The sequence below is a fragment of the Xyrauchen texanus genome, chromosome 6 (assembly GCF_025860055.1).
Source record: "Xyrauchen texanus isolate HMW12.3.18 chromosome 6, RBS_HiC_50CHRs, whole genome shotgun sequence".
NCBI classification, from domain to species: domain Eukaryota; kingdom Metazoa; phylum Chordata; class Actinopteri; order Cypriniformes; family Catostomidae; genus Xyrauchen; species Xyrauchen texanus.
In genome coordinates this window covers 10,116,784-10,131,062 of record NC_068281.1, presented here as the reverse complement: position 1 = coordinate 10,131,062, position 14,279 = coordinate 10,116,784, and the positions used below count along the sequence as shown (strand labels likewise).

Sequence of the window (14,279 nt, the reverse complement as noted above, 5' to 3'; positions counted from 1 at the left end):
TTATTTTGGATAAACAGTGTTACTGACTGCCAGATGTGCTTGTTTGAGTATTTCGGTAACTGTTGATCTCCTGGGATATTCACGCACAACAGTCTCTAGAATTTACTACGAATGGTGCCAGAAACAAAATAACATCCAGTGAGCGGAAATGCCTTGTTGACAAGTGAAGTCAACATAGAATGGCCAGACTGGTTTGAACTGACAAAGACTACAGTAACCCCGATAACCTCTCTGTACAATTGTGGTGAGAATAGCATCACAGAATGCTATTCTGAGATGTGGGTTGGAGCTGTTTTGGCAGCACAAGGGGGACCTACACAAGCTGAAGCTGATTGGTGTATGTAGGGACTTCCCATTCACATCTATATCTCTTGTTATTGGATATTTACAATTACTATGCTAATAAAATATAACCAAAAATGACCACGATATTGCCTTGGTTTTTCTTTTCTTTTTTCCCCTTTTCTTGGTATAGAATTCTGTGGTATTCCTTTAAAATATCTTGGAGTACTATATTAAAACTAGGAGAGCGTAATTAAGAGTCATTTTGTAGTCGAGTATACTAAACAAAACAAAAATGAGTAATCGATTACTTGTATATAAAATGTAAATACCCCAAAAATGTAAACGGTATTATCTTGTTGCTAATTTCGGTACTGTAATTTGGATGTAATTTAATAAAATATTATACTGTCACATGCACTGCATGCCACAGAATGAACAAGAGGTGCCACTCTGCTCTGTCCTCTGCTGCACGCACACACGCATGCTCACACGAAAGCAACACACGCTACTGGTGCTTAATTATCATGCAGTGTGTTTAGAGTATAAACGAACATTTAAGTTAACACTTAAATTAACTCCAGTGCAATTCAGAGATTTCAGCTCGAGAGTCGTGATGGGTTTTTCCCAGTATTAATGGGAAGCATGCTATAACAAACCTGAAAAAACAGGAAGAACTCAAAGGTCTGTCACAATAAAAGTCCAGCTAACATGAAAGCTCTATTCAACTGGATGCGTGAAATTGAAGACAGAAAAATATAATTACTGTATAAAAATGTAATATTCAAGCAATAATTCTCTTAAAGGGTAACTAAACACCTGCTCAGAGTCTGACTCCACCCACTAGAAATATTTGAATATGCTGGAAAAGTGGGCAGACCCCGGCGGGGATAGAGGGAACGAACTGAGTGCGGTGCTGAGCGGGCGGGGGGGGGGCACCTGAGACTCGTAGTGACGGATTAATTGACAGCTGCTGTCAGACTCTATGTTATTATTATTCCTCACACGGTCGCAAGACGACATGTACATGAATCTGGCATGGTGAGCTGGAACCTGCTTAAGTCAGCTGTCACCGCTTACGTCAGGAAGTACCGCAAACAGCCAATAGGAAAATGCAACTGCAGTAGCCACCGTTCAACCTGAAGAGGGCAGCACTCAGACGTTTTTAACACCATATATTGTAGAATTAAAACACTTTATACACAAATGTCAAAAAAATTACTTGAATCAATGACCAGTACTAATAAAGCCCCATGCTTACAGATCATTAACTAAAAATAGTTGGTTTAGGGTTTAGTTACCCTTTAATAACTATTTTATAATATTAAATTATTATTATTATTATTATTATCATCTGTAAGCAATATCACAAATGCAAGCGTTTTACCAGGTCAGCATGTTGTGATTCAGCCATAGCAGCGTTTTGCCACAGGTAATCAGATTTTCCCATTAATGTTTTCATTAAAAATGTGAAGCTGTTTTGTGCAGCATTTTATTTGACCAAAAATGTAATAGCAATTTTTTATTTAAAATTTCTTTATTTCATTAAAGCTGTATGTATCAATTTTATTAAACACAATTTGATCATAACATTTAATTAAAACATAAAAATGTAATCCAGAAAAATTAAAATGGAAAACACATAATATGTAACTGAGACTTTATGCAATCATTTTCTGTGTAATTTCATAACAAATCTGAGGCTTTTTATTTGTTGATTATAGTATCGATTTACTATCAATATCAAGGTACCAGGGCTGGTATCTTACCGAAGCCAAATTGTTGGTATCGGAGCAACCCTACTCACAATTATTAAATTATAGAATATTAAATCGCTCCCATTTTAATCTATGAATCTGTTTGCGTGATCTTAAATTCACCAGATTAATATGGCAGATATAGACTTTTGTGTGAGATAATTTCTTATATTCCTCATTTGTAAGTCGTTTTGGAAAAAACTTCAGCTTTATGACTAAATGTAATAGTAAATGACTTGCGCAGCTACATTCATTATAATGGGAGTCTACCTCTCAAACTTACATTAGCTTGCATATATTTTGTTCACCTACAAGATAAGATGTGTGTTACAGTTGTTAGTATTGCTCACATCCAGCTGTTCAGCTTCACTGCTTGCGGATGCGTCCATTTGTGGTTGCTTTTTCTGAGATCTAAACACTTTATGTCCTATAGTTCCTATAGTTTATCACGTTAAAGTCACTATGAATGAAGCGTCTCCTGCTGTTGATTTGATGGTTTGGTTTGACAACTACACTCAAAAAATTATGTGCTGGATTTGCTTAAATATGTAGTAGATCATTTTCCAAAATTCTACTTGGAAATTTAAAGGAACGTTACCTAAAAAATTATTGCTGGCTATGGCCAAAAGACCTGAAGAAATAACAGACAACTGGTGAATGTCAGATGTTTTTATTGTTGTTACAATTTTACAATCTAACATAGAACATTCAGGCTCTTGAAGCATTGATGGCATCTGCTCCTTTCTGTGCTTGGTCAAGCTCCTCTTCCTAAATGCATATTAATGTATATTAATGGTTTCCATTGTATTTATTTGCACAATTAAAAATCCTCAAAATCAATACTGAGTATAAAGAAAAGTGATGATTAAATGGATAGCTCACCCAAAAATAAAAATTCTCTCTCTCTTTACTCACCACCATGCCATCCCAGATGTGTAGGACTTTCTTCTGTTGAACACAAAGATTTTTAGAAGAATATCTCAGCTCTGTTGGTACATTCAATGCAAGTGAATGGTGGTCAAAAAGGTGGCATCCTTTGACTCCATATGACTCCAGTAGTTGAATCATGTCTTCAGAAGTGATATGATCATTGTGGTTGAGAAACATATAAATATTTAAGTACTTTTTTACTATCAAACTCTACTTTTACTTTCATATTTGTATTCTCTTGTTTTTGGGGATTCACATTCTTTGAGCATTTCATTACCTACTGGGCAGGGAGGAAAATTAATATAAAAAATATTTCTAATGATCTGTTTCTTACCCACACCTATGATTTCACTTCTGAAGACATGGATTAAACAGTATTCATATATTTAATGCTACCTTTATGTGCTTTTTTGTACTTTCAAAGTTCTGGTCAACATTTACTTGCATTATATGGACCTACAGAGATGAAATATTCTTCTAAAAATCCTATTTTGTGTTCAGCAGAAGAAAGAAAGTCATGCACATCTGGGATGGCATGAGGGTGAGTAAATGATGAGGGAATTTTCATTTGAAACACACAGCTATTTAGAGCCGCTGTACCAAATGCATACATTTATATAAATGTCAGCGGATATGTTAAAATGGTGCTATATAAATATGAATAATGTCATCCAAATGTGTTTCCAACCTTTTTTTGTTTTTGCCCTTGAAAACCTCTGATGACTCTTCTTTCAGTTATAGTTGTAGACCTGCCAGGACTAGAATTTATATGACCCTATCCTGTTAGACAAAAAAAAATATATTGTATAATTGTAACTGACAATATAAGCAACATGTATGGCTAGTTTACATTTAAGATTCTTAACAAGTCACTTTTCAACCACTGCAAACCCTGCTACATATTGCAACAGCATTATACTTACAATGTATCTCTTTTTTACAACCTACTCACACTTGTTGATATCAGGGTGTCTCCTTAAGGCAAACTAAATATGATCATTCTCTCATCATTTATGCAGTCTTATGCTAGGTCAAACTCATCTGACTTACTTCATTGGAACACAAACAAAGATTTTTGATGGATATATGATGTGTGTTTGTCCATACAATGGAAGTCAGTGAGGTTAAAAACTTTCAAGATCCATAAAGGCAGCATCAATGTTATCCATGACTTGAGTGTAAATTTTGGTTCCACAGAAGACAAAGTCATACAAGTTTGAGAAGGCATATGGGTGAGAAGGCAAAATGACAAGAGAAATGGCAATTTAATTTAGCTGAAAAGTGAACATATATCAACACTCCACTAATGTAAGCTGGTTTCCTTTTATTACGAAGGGGTTCAATGAGATGTTTGGACATTTGCATTAAAACGTGTAGAAAAGATATTTACTTGTTGGAGTTACCTGTTGCCTGCCGCATGAGTGACACCTGAGCATCTCTCCAGTGAAAAATCAGCGGGAATTCTCCGCCACTGCCAGACAATGAGAAAGCACAGTATTTTCCCATGAGAAAAGTATTGTGTAAGCGCCACATACAGAATATCAATTATTAACCTCAGTGTAGTTTAAGTCAAACAGCAACCACAACAGTGAAACTCATTACAGAGACCGAAATGTATGCTTCACATGGTATTGATGTATTTATTCATGTTGTCTCAAACACCAACTGAACACTAAAACTGTAGATGCAATTGATGAAGCTGAATAGAAAACAACACTCAGAAAATTTAGCTGGATTTAAAATGTAAAATTCGAAGTTTGATTATCTTACTGGAATTGCCTGTTGTTTGAGGAGTTGTAGGTGAAGGCCCTGAGCAGAGGTTGAAGATGAGGAGTATCTGCCGGGTGACTAAAATACATTTCATTAATGACTCATTTGTAACTGCGAAATTTGGTGAGAGATTAATTTATAGAGTATAATTTAGTTGTTAATAGAGCTGTTTGAAAAAATAGTTTCAGCGATGCATCACGATTCATACTCAAACGATTCTGAATCGATTCTCAAATGAATCAGAATCGATCCTGAGTTCTGTGTAAATCACGGCAGATCAATGGTGCGCACCAAAGACAGATGTGGAAACAACGACGCGAGTTAAGTGCATACACTAAAGTCAATTGCACAAACACGACTGTTTGCAGACCAGCTGTTTCAAACACATGACCATTTGTGCCTGTATGAAACTACGATCCTGAAATTATTTCACAAACCCTCGACACATAACAGCGGGAGAGTTTATTCATGATAAGAAGACAAAAAACAACACGAAAAACAAGCTCGCACCCATAATTGCACTGATAAGCACACAACTGGGGAAAACACAGAAGAAAATAGCAAACAGATATAATTATTTACAGATAAGCTTGATACATTTCTGAAGCAACAACTGCGATATTTAAACCGCTTTACTAACACTTGTGCAGGTGAGGAGAGGAGAAGCTGACAGCTGTACTCTCATAGAAGCAGATATATCTCTTATCCTGGACCAGCAAAAATGAAATTGGTGCTTAAAATTTTAAATTAATTGCATGGCATAGATTAATTTTAAATAATTATTAAATACTATTAAATGATTTACAATGCTTAAACAAAAATAAATAATAATAATAATATAATCAGCTGAAGTAATAGTATTCAGTGTGTTTTTATGGAGAACCAAATATTTTTTTTGGTGCTTTATATATTTTTTATAAGGTTCTAAAGAAAGAAACTGAAACCTGAGATAATCTTTTAGAACCATTTATTTTATCTTGTGGAAGTTCCATGTTTTGTTCACAGCTCATACTGAATGTAAAAGACCAGTTTATGTAATGTAACTCTTTCTGATTTTTAAAACAGCTGTTAAATAAAAACCTGAAAGGGAAAAAATAGAGAGTAAAACACTTTTTTTGAAGAAACTGAAAAAAGAAAGATATTGAAGGACAAGATGCATCATGATGTATCAGGAATCGTTTATAATCGAATAATTACCATTTGAATCGTAACTGAATCGAAGATTCACACCTCTAGTTGTTAATAATGCTTATGAATATAGCAGATACTATTAAAAATATATAATTTTTTTTTAAAGAAATTGAAACATGTATTTTTAACGATGGGCCTAAATATATATATATAATTTTTGATTTTATTTTTATTTATTTGTATTTATTTTTTTCTTCTGGCTAATGCTAAAATTCAAATATATATAAAGTTGTTGTGTTGGGGCCAGTAAAACTTTTGGCAGGGCAAGTAAAATCACAACAACAGCAGAATAAACCTTCTTGTTCAGCCCTGTTGGTGATGCCCAAACAAGCTGGTTTTGTCAGGTTTTACTATTCTTTTGGGTATGTATTCAGAATTTTCATCCCCACAAGGACAGCAAAACCTGCCCATACAAGTCAACAAACTAAGCGTGTAACCCAGTATTGTGTTTTTGCAAGATGGTTATGTAGCCATGTGTGTTTATCTGGCTGCCAAGCTATTCTGAATAGCATGGGATCCACAGAGGATATTTCAGGCTGCATAGACCTCATGAATGACTTATTCCTGAGGCGACTGCTTTTAGCCACACACTTTTGGATTTGTGTGAATCTCAGTGTGTGTGTGCGTGAGAGAGAGAGGGAGAAATTGTGCCTTTATATGGTCTTGTCTGTAAGATCTCTGCCACAGTGTTTAAAACAGAGCTAATGCCACTGGAATTGTCAAAGACAACATCTTTCTGCTATAAGCATGTGTAAATGTATATACACACATACTAGATCTATAGATGTTTAAAGATACACACTTACCTTCTGTATGTCAGCCTGTATTCATTTTGTTTAAAGGCATGATATGGCTTTCACCATGCATTTAGCTACTGAAATGTGATGTATTTGAGTAAAATGGAATATTTCTTGGGAAATAATGTGAAATGAGGCTTTATTTTGTCTCAGTTTGACTAAGTAATTTGTATTGGTTAATTTTGCACAATAAGACCAGGGACATTCATTGAGAAAGTGAAATTGGTCATATTTGATTTCATGTTGGCTTTAATATTTAGTTCGCTTTTGCGGGACAGCATGGCATCTCTGTGCTTTAACTGGTTTTTCGAAGTAAACTGTAATTTTGGGAGTCTGTCCTGGAGCCTGCGGATCCAGCTGATGACTGATGAGTGCTAACGGACCTTCTATTTTTATCTCTCAGATGAGGCTTTAATGGATGTGGCTTAATTGAGTTTCGCTGGAATGTGTGTGAGTGTGCCGAGGAAGAGCAGCTCTGATCGTGAGCAGGTTCATGGATTCAGTATCATCTGTTATAAAAACGTTGGACAGTGAAAAATAGAATGAAAGAAGAACATATTAGCCTAACATTAAAAACAATCAAATGACACTGTCTGACTTTGATGTTACATAAGAGTGCAGCTGTGCTCTAGGGATTTGCTCTTTCTTTCAGTCTGTGCACAGATATGGTTATGAAAGGGAAAGTGGGGCAAAGGTTCAAGGGGTGAGATTTTTAGGATATATCAGAGGTGTGAAGTTGGTGCTGTTATAGGACTGGGCGATGTTGCTGAGTTTGCCATATCTTGATATTATTTCTCTTTCAGAATTTTCAGTCAATATTCAACACACAGCATATTTAGATATAAGTATCACACCCTGTCCATACCGGATGCGTGCGGTGCGTCACAAGCATATAGATACTATTATAATGGGATTATATGCAGGGGCGCATCAAAAGCATATAGATTCAATTTATAATGAATTAAGCTGCCTACACTGGACGGGATGTCCTGTACTATTTTGCGCAGGACGTTTGCTTCTATGTGTCCAGTGTAGACAGCTTCAAGCCATTGCGGTGCGTTGCTTTAATGGACACCCCTGATGTACGGAGCATTAGCTCTAAAACCGCTTAAAAGTGTTTTTATTATTATTATTGTTAAAAGAGACATAATTTTGGCCATGCCATTGTTGCCAAAGTAGATTGAAAATGTTTAATGCAAGAAGTAATTAAAAAACATAACAAAAGAGTAATGAACAGCAGTAATGATTTATTTTTTGCATGTAAATGCAAAAAATGCAAGGGGACTTCCATGAACCTTTCTCAGTGATGATGGAAACGAATTGTTGATTTAGGTTTTTGAACCGATTCATTGAAACAGACTGTTCAGAGGAGCTGATTCAAAATTATTCTTCACAACTTAAAGCTGCACTCAGTAATTTTTTCAATATGTTGTCTTAAACTTACACTGACACCTAGGGGCATGGATGCAGCTAGGGCTGAAACGATTAGTCGATATTATCGACAACGTCAACAATAAAAAATTGTCGACAAAAATGTCCGTTGTCGAATAGTCGTTTGAGCTCGTTTAACACAACATGAGATCTTTTGAAACACTAATGATGATGCAGGAGAGAGGGGCACTTCAGCTCGCACTTGATTGAGGAGAGGTAGAAAGAACAGCTCACAGTCCAGACACACTCCAAACTTTCCAAACTGATTATGGTGATGTAGACTGCAGAATATTATAATACTGAAATGCAGAATATGTAAATACAGAAGCAGTGTCGTCGTGAAATAAAGCAGAGCCATACCTGGTGTTCCGCTTGAGTAAAACTTACTTGTCAGGGCGTCCAAAAAGGAAACATTGCAACGTTATATACTGTATTTAATGCATCCTTTATTAAAGTTGAAATAATAAGGAAGCGGGCTGTATAAAAATAAGCACAAATTCCGAAACTGGCATTTGTCTGTGTGGTCAGAGTCGCGTGAAAAACAGCGCGAGAGAGTTTCAAACTTGTCCCGGCTGATACACTGTCTCGCGCGGAGACGCTCATCACAGGTGCACGTTTGCTGCAGCTAGATTTTGTTTATAGCGATTGCTCGTGACAGAGTTCTATAAAGACACAGCTCTATAAAGAAGAAAGAGTTAGTTTGTTGTGAGTTAAAGATGGATCAAAATCAAGTGAACAAAACAGTGAGAGGGTGTAGACTCAGCCCATTATACAGTGGAAAATTTTTTTTTTTGTCTTGCTTTTCAATATAAATATCTTAAACTCCTTATGTACATTTACTTTAGCAGCTATACTGCAGAATAAAACAATTTTATCAGATCATTTTGAATATAATATTTAATTAATATTACAATTTAAATCTTTTAAAATAGAAGAATCCTTTAAAACAAGATACATTTACCTGAGAAGCAACATATAATATATTTAGACTTGCTTTTAGAGTAAATATCTTCAATATGAGTATAGTTTTTCTTTACTGCACTGGCAGAAGTATGAACAAGTGAAAAAATACACTTGTATTTAAGATACATTCTCTTAAAGCAAGTCTAAATATTTTATATGTTGCTTAAGTAAATGTATCTTGTTTTAAGGATTTTTAGACAATGTTAAATGGAAAACAAGACAAACGCTTGATAATAATAGGATTTTCTGCAGTGAAATTTTTTATTAATTAAATTAAACAATAAAAATCCAAGTAGTTTTTTCCTTTAATTCAATAATTGTCATTTAGAGGTATTTTTGAAAGATGATTTTCTTCCTCTTTATTGTTAATAAGCACATTTAATACAACCTTTTATGTCTGGCACAAGCTGAATAGTCAGTTAAGAGCTAATGATTAACCGTTGCAATAATCGCCAAATAGTTCAATAATCGTTCTAATAATTGTTAGATTAGTTGATTATCAAAATAATCATTAGTTTTAGCCCTAGATGCAGCATCGTTCAAATGCAGTTGTTTTCAGTTACCAGTGCAATTGTAGAAATTCACTGTTCACAGTCACCTAGTGAAAGAGTCTAGTAACAATGCGGTTACTGAGATTAAGTGAGACTATTTGGCTGATCATGTGATCTGAACATGAATGGACCCTCTCCATGTAGAATAAGACGGTATTTATAAGGTTAATGATATGTCTGGAGTAGGGGTGAAATGATTAGTCGACATTGTCGACAAAAAGTTTCATTGTCGAGTAGTCGTTTGATTTTATTTAACGTAACATGATATCATATGAAAATAATGATGGCGTGCGAGAGGAGCACTGCTGCTTGCATCTGATTGAGAAGAGGAAGAAAGCACAGCTCAAAGTCTAGACGCCTTCCAAACTTGAATAATAATGCATATTTGTTGCGTTGTGTATCTTATTATGAAGGAAATCTGTGATACAAATCTCTGTTAAGAAAAAGACTTTGTTTTTTGTGAGTTAAAGATGGATCGAACTGAACAAAATAGGTGAGACAAAATGCAGCAAAATACATTTTTGATTTGTTCTTTTTTTGGCTTGTTTTCCAATATAAATATCTAAAACTTCTTTAAAACAACGTACATTTACTTTTAGGAGCTATACTGCAGTAGAGAAATTTGTTATCTGAGAATATTTAATATTATTTATATATATATATATATATATATATATATATATATATATATATATATATATATAAGAATCCTATATAAAAAAAGATGCATTTACCTGAATTAGAGGCACCTCTATGCCCTGTCATCTCCTTCACACAAGCAGGCGCACACACAACACATCACATACTACTACTGCTTGATTTTCATGCAGTGTGTCCAATAGTATCCATCTGCAGAGCCGTAGAACAGTGTGTTTTGTGTATAATCGTCTGTGAGCTCTTTAATGACCTTTTCCACCAGAGATTTAAGCTTGCAAGTCGCAGGAAGCTTGTTATAACAAACCCTTCAAAAACAGGAAGAATGTCTTTCAAAATAAAAGTCCTACTTGAATGAGAGCTTTATTTAACTGGATGTGTAAAATTGAGGACATTATGACAGAAAAAATATTACTACTGTATAAAAGTGTAATATTACAAAGTAGTAGCAATAATACTCATAATAACAATAATATATAATATGAAATGGTTATATTATTATCTATAAGCAGTGTTTCCCATTAATTACCTAGACAGTTTCATAATGAACTGACATTTTTTTTACACTAATGTTATTACTAGTGGCTCTGACAACATAATTATTTTCAGCATCTGAGGAGCAAGTTCAACACAGGTAACTGCTTTTGCTTCATTTCTTTGATGGCACACAGGGCTAGAGATTAACTCTTGTCTGCGACAAGTGGATTTTTGAAGGGGCAAGTGAAAGAGAAACTTGCCTGACCGGACAAGCCAACTGATTAAAACTTCAATAACAAAAGTTACCAGCTATATTTGTGCTAGCCTAGGCATGTGTCACTTATTAGAACGTTAATATTCTTATTCTGCTGTTGAAAGTAATGCATTTTTTAATTTGCAATTGATCTAGTAACAGCTGCGCCCTGTTTGATTGACAGGCAGTGTATGTGTGTGTGCTGAACATGTGTGTGTGTGTGTGTCCGAAAATGCTTGTGATAACGCGCGCCTGAACAGTCAAATACATTTCAAAATTCCACCAAAATGCCTGTCTTGGTGAGGTCAAACATCCATAACAAGAAAAACGAGAAAACACTCACTGCTCTTGACTAAATAATGTATTACAATCATACAGTAAAGACCAGTAGAAGTTTTATGTTGCCTTTCATTCTGAATGTTTACTTGAATAATTGATAGCCCACTGCTGTTAAAAACTTTTAAAGCTGTTAAAAATAGCACAGAATTTTCTTAATTTGTATTTTTTTGTTCTATTATTTTTTAATAGTGTTAGTATTATTGTTTGTAGTGGTTTTTGAGCTGGTATTGAGAATCGTCAAATTGTTCTACTGACTACTGAAATTTTGGTGTTGTGACCATTTATCATACATGGTAGATCTTACTGCAGTAACATGATGAAAAAGTAGATCTCATTCCTTAGAAGTGTGAGCACCCTTATGATGGAGGCTTTCCTTTATTTGACTACCATGCGTACCAGATTGATGCATATAACTTTAAAATATAAAATACATTCTTATGGGTGGCATTCCCCCAGACCCCAATAGAAGGTCCTAGGTCCTTCCACCACAGTCTCACAAAATCCTGTGTGGAAACACTATCTGGAAGCAGTATCACAAATGTTGAATACCAGTACTGAATATCAGCATGTTGTGATTCAGCCATGGTCGCCTCCTACAACCAGATTGTTTTCGTTTTTTGTTTTCATTAATACTGTTAAGCTCTGTTGCGCATCTTTTTTTAGTTTTTTACAAAAATAATTATTTATAAATTATTATATTTTCATTTGATCAAAGTTGTACAGTATGTATTTGATTAAACACAATGTGATCGTAACAATTAATTAAAACATTTAATATGGAATGTTTTAGTTTTGTCTCTAATTCTTTAAGTTTAGTCCTTTTAATACCGCTGCTACATCAATCAAGTATCATTTGTTCACGGATGTCAAAATCCTCGGTTGTGATCAACGTTCCTGTTATTATATAATCCAAAAGTTTATTTGAGAGGTATTGTGGAGGTATTTGCTTTAATAAATAGTTTAGCTGTAAAAAGGCTGTTGGATACTGTAAACTACATGTTGCATCCCCTCAATATTTATAATCTAACAGCAGGGCATATCCCACTGTCAACAAGAAATACTGCTAGACATAAAGACGCATGCTTGAGGTAACGCACATGATTCTATTTTGAAGAACAGACGAAAGAAATGCCTGCGATGCGCATGTCTGATTTGTTTGTTTGTTCAGAAATTAATTTGCGCTTTGGCTCCAATGCGTGCAGCGCGGCCGTGTCTTGCGGAAGATGCGCAAATGGTGAGTTATCACTTTTTTATCTCTGTCAGTCATCTGGGAGCAGTTTGTAAGAATAGTGTTGAGAACGCTGCATAGGATCTCATACAATCTTAGGATGCATATGCAAAGAACATGCAACGACATTGGGACTACAGGTGAATTGTCATGTGTGTCATAAATCAGTGTAGTCACAGAAATGGTTCTTAAACAAGTTTACTCATTAGCCTCTTTTTGAATTTTGCAAAATTATCATTACAATAATCGTAATAGCCTATGGTAATATATGTTATATTTTAAATTCTAAATAACACAATTTGTTTAAGTTAAAATGATATTTTGTATATATTTATTTGTTGAATACAAATGGACATAATGCAGCATTTCACTGAACATGGGTTCCTTTGCACTAAATAATCACCTAGTTCACATCATGCACTGACTGATCGATTGGTAATTTTGCATATCCCTACCGTTTACCTGAAAAACGGTAGGGATAACAATAGTCATTTCAGACACAACTGTTCTTCAATAGACATTTAAAAAAAGTTTATAAAAAAAAAAAAGTCTACAAATTTAGAAAGTTTTTTTCTTTTTAGTAAATTTTTATATCAAAACATCAAATCACAATACTTATCATATGACTGGTCATGATTTTATTGGCTCTACATATGTCTCAAAATTGCTATTAATTTCTTTAGGAGTTAAACTTTTTAAACAAGGAAAAAAACAAACGAGTACACCTTTAACAACTTATAATTTAATTTAATTACTCCTGCTTAAAGCTGTCATTCTAACAAGTCGTGACACAAGAAGCAGGTGCAAAAATTTTCTAGAAGCTTAATGGCCACATGAAAAGGTTTTATAATGTTACATGGCCTACAAAATATAATTGAATATAGTGCAAATATTTGACATATTGCCCAAGCCTAGCCAGTGCCAGAAACACAGACTGTATGAGACAGGGAGTATGTGGAAAACATCTGACCTGTACTTGACCCTTCATGACCCTGGGAGACATGTCTTGTCTGTGTGTTTGGAAAAGGACCAGACATTAGAAGCAAAGACCTTCATATCTTTCTCCCAGGGAGAGCGTTACAGTTGAAGTCTGATGTACATTTAAACTCAGTTGTTCACAATTCCTGACATTTAATCATAGAAAATATTCCCTGTCTTAGGGTCAGTTAGGATCACTACTTTATTTTAAGAATGTGAAATGCCAGAATAATAGTAGAGAGAATGATTTTCATTCCCGGTGGGTCAGAAGTTTACATAAACTTTGTTATTTATTATTTGATAGCATTGTCTTTTAAATTGTTTAACTTGGTTCAAACGTTTTGGGTAGCCTTCCACAAGCTTCTCACAATAATGTTGTCTCATTCATCCAGACAGAACTGGTATAACTGATTCAGGTTTGTAGGCCTCCTTGCTCGCACACCATTTTTCAATTCAATTTTTCAATGGGATTGAGGTCAGGGCTTTGTGATTGCCACTCCAATACTTTGAATTTGTTGTACTTTTTGGCAATTATGCCACAACTTTGAAGGTATGCTTGGGGTCATTGTTCATTTGGAAGACCCATTTGTGACCTAGCTTTAACTTCCTAGCTGATGTCTTGAGATGCTTCAGTATATCCACGTAATTTTCCTTCGTCATGATGCCATCTATTTTGTG

At 34.7% G+C, this 14,279-nt stretch overlaps 1 protein-coding gene and 1 long non-coding RNA gene across 2 annotated transcripts in view; one reads left to right on the top strand and one right to left on the bottom strand.

Annotated features, from left to right (window-relative positions):
- LOC127644715 (partitioning defective 3 homolog) overlaps positions 1–14,279 on the top strand; it is a 122,726-nt gene that overhangs the window by 6,270 nt on the left and 102,177 nt on the right.
- LOC127644728 (uncharacterized) overlaps positions 2,762–14,279 on the bottom strand; it is a 23,670-nt gene continuing 12,152 nt past the window's right edge. Inside the window, exons 2-4 of the long non-coding RNA XR_007970700.1 lie at positions 4,373–4,440; positions 3,658–3,749; positions 2,762–2,807 (exon numbers count right to left, since the gene is read on the bottom strand). This is a non-coding gene — a long non-coding RNA (uncharacterized LOC127644728). The remainder of the gene's footprint in view (positions 2,808–3,657; positions 3,750–4,372; positions 4,441–14,279) is intronic.